We start from the raw sequence: 6,865 nt of genomic DNA on the forward strand, positions 1-6,865 counted from the left end.
GAGAATAAATCTCAGGAGTCACACGGGACTTACTATTTCCACATAGCTGCTCGGTAATTTATAATGAAAATTTTTTTTTTCCAGTGTTAAAGAACTGTGCACTGTAAGAGATCCCTAAATCCACACGGCTATTATTAGAAACAGGGTAAATAACATAATATCCCTAAGTTATTCTCAGCTCTGTGTGATGACCCCTGTGGTCAAAACTGACTCCAGCTTTTCTCCAGTGAAAAGTTCATTTGATTTTTATAATAAATGTATTAAAAAAAAAAACAAAAAAAAAAAACCCAAGCTTTCACGCCGTGACATAAAAATCCCCAAATTAGCATTTAAATTAAGTCCTATTTCTGTCAATGTGAAAATGACAGAAAAAAATTATTCAAGTGTTACTCTTACTGTCTCGTCCTGGAACACCATGTATTGTGGAAGTATAATCTCCTTCACTTATTATGGCTTATTTCGTGACATGGCTGCTCCAAGTCAAAGAAACTTGTGATTTTCAGAAGTGCGTTTTGTAATTTTAGTTTGTCAAAAACAGAGAGGAGTTCTGATCTCTTAAAAGTACGTTTTGGTTTTTTCAGTGTAGGTTGACAAAAAAGTATTGTCAACCTTTTCGAACAAAGTTATAGCTTTTTTCATAACAAATTCTGAATGTCTTTCTTTCATCCACTGAACTTGTTTCTGTAATAAACAATCCCTCCTGTAGGGGTCACCATAATTATGGTTGCAGTTTAAAGTTCTTCTTTATTTCCTTAGGCTAGCTAAGTTCAGGAACCTAAATCAAATCGAAGACAGTGACGACTTGCTAAGTGAGCATTTGCAAACTTGAACTGTGGATTTGTTTTTGTTTTTTTTTCCATTTCTATCATAAAACATGGTTGTTTTTTTTTCAAAAACAGCTGTCCAATGGAACAAAGTAATTACCCGCAATAATGAATACATAGGTAATCATATTCTGTAATGATTGTCATTGCCTCCGCCAGTTTGGTAATTAAAAATACCAAACACTACATGATATTGATTATGGCTAATGTGTTTTTATTCTCTAATTGGCCGCTAATTAACAATTTCTTTGCACATGAATGAAGCCAGTGACTGTAGTGGTATCATCTGTACACAATAATGTTTGAAAGCCGGCGTTATCGCAGTAAAGAAAGCCTCACATTTTGTGATGCCGCGGCAGCAGCGGTAGAATTTATTTGCCTGTCTTTAAAATTGCTGTCTTCTTCTCTGCAGCGACACGTCCTATCACTGCATCAGCTGTGAAATTGTCCGCCCCTTGTTTTAGCTGAGAGCGCAGCAGACTGCTAGTTTATCAATCAAACTGTGCCGTGAACATTTTCAGTCACTGTAGTTTATGACCACAGAGTACGGCAGGGAGTTTAGGTTACAGAACTAGAGCAGTGTTGGTTGTAAATAATTAACAATTTGAGCAAAAAACAAAACAAAAAAAAAAACATAATTTACATATTAGTCTTGTTTATATTTTTTTATGTCATTTGATTATGTCATAGATTACGAAGACGTATTTATGTTTTTATCCTAATCCATGGTGAGATAGACAAAAAGATGTTTCCCAAAGACTGGGTCGCGACCCTTAGGAGGAGATTTTCTTTTGGGTCGTCTCGCATCATGTTTTTCAGGAATTTACAAATAATGTCTATCGACTTGGGTCGCGAAGATTTGTGATTTTTAAAATATGGGTCCCCAGAAAAAAAACGTTTGATCAACACTAGCCTAAAGGGTTTGTAAAGAGTTAATATATACGTGAATAATGTAATAACTATCGCCTCTCTACTTTGCGGTTTTTCGCAAAGTATTATTGCAGGCAGTCTTGGAACGTAACTCCAAGACATTATGTCACACTGTGACCCGGTAACAAATGACATCCGGACCACTCCCAGGCCCCTCTACCAGGGGTTGGGAACCCCGGTTGTAGAGACCAGGATTAAGAAAAATCTTTTTGTTTTCTTTAAACTTTAATCCCATCGACTTTTAATGGTCTTGTTTTGAATACTTCATGTTGAATCTGTAAAGGAACTCCAAAATAAACCTCTCCCAGGAACACATTTTTCCTTCCTCTGGCAACCAAAAGTGCCCGAAGCCCTCAGTTTATTTCGGTAGCCCCGTTGGCAATGTGCCTCCTTCTGGCAATCATTGCTCATTTCGCTCACTCATCTGCACCCCTCACATTGATCTGTGTTGCCCTGGACACCAGGTATGCAAACAGAAAACTCAGCTCTGGAGCCCAGATGGTCCACCTGGGCCGGGGAGAGGTGATGTGAGGAGCCAGGGTTTTGGAGTAACAGCGGTTCCAGGTGAACGATTTGGATCCATACACTGTTGTGTATGTGATGGATAGAAACAGGGACTCACAGTGATGAGAGCTCATGGATTCACGTCTACTATCTGTACAAAGGGAAATGAACAAACCCGCTAAAACTGTCGGACGCACGTCAAACGCCGACAAAGGTCAGTTCACTTGTTTGAAGTGCAGTGTAGTGTTCGATAAAGACGGCTGTGATGAGGATTGAGGAGCAGGCGGCCGAATCAGCATCCAGACCCGAGGTCCAGCCAGTGTTAATTGTTTATTGGGAATTTGATTATTTGCAACTTTGTTTGAGAAAATGCCACCGAAGGAGGACTTTTGTCGACCGATGAAGGTCTTTCATTAAGAAATGAAAAGGCCTCGGGCTCAGAAGGAGCTTCGCGAGACTTTGAAAATACCAGGTCTCTCCAGTGAAAGGTGTACACCAGGTGTGTCAAACATACGGCCCGTGGGCCAAAACCGGTCCGCTAGGATGTTCAAAAGGGTCCGCTTCATGAATTCTGAAAGTGGAAAAAAAAGATAATTTGTCAAACGATATTTCATTAACTATAAATATATTTTCTAATATACTTGTACTTGCATGAAAACAAGGAAGAGAAAAACATGAACTTATTGTTATTTATAGGTAATTATCTTGGGATTTTACTGGTTCGTGGCCCACTTGTATGTGGCCCACCAACCAAAATAAGTTTGACAGCCCTGGTGTACACACCGAAACCTCGAAAATAGCAATAGAGGAGTTTAAAGGGAGTTTATGACAAACAGATGGCCAGGATTAAAAAGCTGGAGAAATCAGCAAGTCAGAAAAGGAGGGTTTATGAGCTGGGCTATTTAATAGCTGGGAACACTGAGGAATAAACGGGCGAAAAATAGAATCATTTCTAACACTTTTAATTTACGGGAACACAAATCAAAATTAAGATTTTTGTATTTCTTTTTTTTCATTTTCACCTGCTGTTTCTCTTGATTCCACTGACCTTGGAGTAAAATGTATTTTTTTTTTTCTTAGTCAAGGGAGCTCCTACACATTTTATTTGTTATTCTCTAGCCCTACTCTGTACGAGCTAGTGTATGTTTTAGTGATATATATTTCACATCGTGATGTGCCGTACCGGTACACACAGGACACGCCGCAGGTGGGAGGTCGTCGGGGAAGGCGGGATCGTTAGCAGGTGTTACAGACTAATCACAAAGCCCGGTTGCTTATTACACAGAATGAGCTCTGGATCGAGGAGCACGAGTTCCCGCCGTGGTAATGAAATCCATCGCCTGTTCCATTTCTGTCCTACATACTGTGTCTGTCCTTCGGCTTCTCTCCCCCAATTACCCAAAAAGCACGGACGGAGTACAGTGCGGCTAAAGGAAACCACCGACTCTTTGAGGGTTGTAAAAATGAACGGTCAACACTCGAGACGACAATTCTTCTATTTCTGCTAGATCCGGGAAATAACGGCGTGAAACATTTTTTTTGATTGACTGTAGCGAATGTTGCATTTGATGAACCTGTGAAAATAATGAGGTGCTACGCACAAAGACTCAAGCATGGCTGTGCTCTGCATAACAATGTCTCCGCAGGAGCAACGTCGGGCTGAGTGTTGCACAGCCGGTGTCAATTGTCTTATTACATTTCTCCAGAGTTGAAATAGAAATTAGTCGGAATAAAAAAAAAGGCCCGGTTTAGCTCCTGGATAAAGTGAGAAGTAATTTTAAGTTCGGTCACTGGTTTCCTCCTTACATTTTAATGGCATTTATTGATGTCTTTAATAAGTTAAGTCTTTCAGTTTGGTAATATTGACACACACACACACACCAGACAGAGCGATCGAGAGAGTGAGTGGAAGACATCCCAGGACTTTAGTCATACTAATCCCATTGGCCGAGAGCTGGGAAGTCAATTATTCTTCATTTGTCTTTTTATCTCAGCACAGCTGTCGGGGAACACGGCTGCTCCTTCCACATCTCGGGGGTTTTATTGACACTGTCTGGCCTGAAGAGTTCACACATTACTGCGTACGCAACCAGGGATGCACAAGGGGCCGACGGGGGGGTCAGGAATTGGGGTCGCCTGAGAGAGTAGAACTAACTGCATAGAAAAATACAAAATAATAAAAAAAAATAAAAACAGCCGCAGCGGGTGACTGGGAGTGTCACCGTTTTAGAATCCCGGGGAATCCAGGGAGCGATGTGTTTTCTGTTTGGATACAGTTGTAATATTGGACCCAGCTGCGGCGCCGTGGCCTGTTTTGCATCAGCGTATTACTCAATGAAGTTGCAGCAGATTAAATTGACAGTATAATATACGACAGCCCCCGGTTCGGATCAGATTTGGCAAATAGGCCGATTTAAAATCTCGTTTGAAGAAAAGCAACTCGGACCACATTTGTCCATCAAAAAAACAAAAAACAGTCACAGCCAATATGTCAAAAGTTAACAGAAACGTCTGAAGGTTAAATTTGTCTAAATGTGTTGGTTAATGTTCAGAACGAACAACATGAGGAAATGTAATTTTGCCGCAGATTTGAATTCACCAATTTTCTTCTTGTGTTTTTCTTCGTAGCTAGCTGTAAAAAAAAAAAAGCTTTCTTCTTTCTTTAATTCCTTGGTTTTGTCTATTTTTATTGCCTTTTTGGGACGTTGTTATTTAAAAATAAGAACTGCATCTGATCCCTGTGTCCTCAGTACTTTAATAGCATCACATCTCAACAATGCTAACACTTCCCGCACTGTCGCTAGCTGAAGACGTAGTGTTCCCAAGTCAGTTTACGCTGCTATTTCCTGATTATTCCGACCAACTGGAAGTATTATATATATATATATATTTATATAGTCTGAATTGGTTAATTCATTCAATCGCTCACAGGTCGCAGGACCTGGACTAAGATAGTCAGGGAGCACGGAAGGACATCTTTCCGTGAAAACCAAGTTGACATTTCTTTGGTCCGTGTCCACGTCAAAATGGTGACAGATGAGCTCTCTGTTTGAACTTCCCGGGCATGATGTCACTGTTGGTTTGAATTCAATAAAGTGGATAATCGTGCATGTGTTATCCATAGTAAACCTTGGCGAGGTGAACGCTTCTTATCCACTCGATTCCATTCTTTTTAATGACAAATTAAATACTTTGTCGATCGTCTTTGTTGACATGGCACCATCAGACGTGTGTTTTAACTTTCCATTTCAGATCCTCTTATATGCTGTATTCTTCTTTCTTTTTTTTTTTTTTTCTTCCACTTCACTGTTATACTTGGTAGGCTCTTGTCCCCGTCTCACTCCCTGTCATCGAGTTGTCAAGAGCCCCGAGGTTCGTACACACACACACACTCACACACACACCAACAGTTGTGTTGGTAGCTGATTGGACCTCTGTAAAGAGGACGATTAGACCTGTGTGTGTGTGTGTGTGACACTGACACCACTGGTGAAAACGATATCACAGCTGTCATACAGACTCAGACTTACACAGTCAGTGTGAAAATATGTTGATTAAAGCATCAAAAGCATTGTTTCCCAAACACTGGGTCGCGACCCTCAGGTGGGTCACAAGAGATTTTTTTGGGGGGGGTCTTTTTGCATCGTGTTTCCCAGGAGTTTACGAATATTGTCTATCGACTTGGGTCGCGTAGGTTGGACTCGTGCTCAGCTCCAGCTCCTTTGTCGTAGCCTACAGGATGTCAATAAATAAGTCAATCGGCCGTGGCGGAGCCATCTGTGAGTAAACCTTTACAATTTCCGAGCAAGAACTGCATCGGTTCCATTTCAAATAAACAGTGTAGACGTTGGTTACGTTTAGGATTTGTTCCGTCGTCCGGATGCGGACGTGAAAAAATGCAGCCAGTCTCAGTGGGTGAGCAAAGATATGTCACGGTGGCCTTGGGCTGATAATGAGCTTTTTAAAAATAATGCTGTCTCGGTTCATTTCAAACCTGCCCTGGTTAACCTTTGGATGTCGCACACACAGCACAATTGTATGTAAGATTTAATAAAGCGGAATGTCAATAAGAAATGGGCTGAACCCCTGCAGGTCAGCGTGTCAGATCTATTTTCTTAATGTTGCATAATTCTGGAGCATTTCCTGTTGATTTTCCATTCTTTTTTTTTTCTCAGACCCAAAAGGCTAGTTAAAAGGGGAAATATGCTGACAGAGAGCCAGAATTGTTATTGCAGCAGAGAAAGGAAAGAGAGAGAGAGAGAGAGAGAGAGGCATCCTGCTCTGAAACGCCTCTTTGATCCTTCAGTACAACCTGAGATGAAATGTCGGGCCTTTCATCTCCAGAATTCGAGAGAAATACAAAAAGAGAGTCTATTTTGGAAAGGGATTGAAAATACTACTGATGACAAAGCACTGTTTTTGTCTTTCTACTCAAAGTACACACACACACACACACACGCGCGCTCAATTTGCATTTCTTACACTGTTGTCCCTAAAAGACGTTCTTTGTACATAAATATATCTTACAAATATTTGGAAAAGCAGCGGTTGCATTCTCATTTGGGATTTGTCCCCACGGAGGAGCACAAACTGACATTAAAGCCCAG

The 6,865-nt window shown here is 40.8% G+C and overlaps 1 long non-coding RNA gene across 1 annotated transcript in view; it reads left to right on the plus strand.

Annotated features, from left to right (window-relative positions):
- Positions 1 to 2,030: 2,030 nt before the first annotated feature.
- The window catches only part of LOC112487251 (uncharacterized), a 41,327-nt gene continuing 36,492 nt past the window's right edge, over positions 2,031 to 6,865 (plus strand). The window contains exon 1 of the long non-coding RNA XR_003050175.1: positions 2,031 to 2,472. This is a non-coding gene — a long non-coding RNA (uncharacterized LOC112487251). The remainder of the gene's footprint in view (positions 2,473 to 6,865) is intronic.

This window comes from Cynoglossus semilaevis, chromosome 7, assembly GCF_000523025.1.
Source record: "Cynoglossus semilaevis isolate Cse_v1.0 chromosome 7, Cse_v1.0, whole genome shotgun sequence".
Lineage (NCBI taxonomy): Eukaryota > Metazoa > Chordata > Actinopteri > Pleuronectiformes > Cynoglossidae > Cynoglossus > Cynoglossus semilaevis.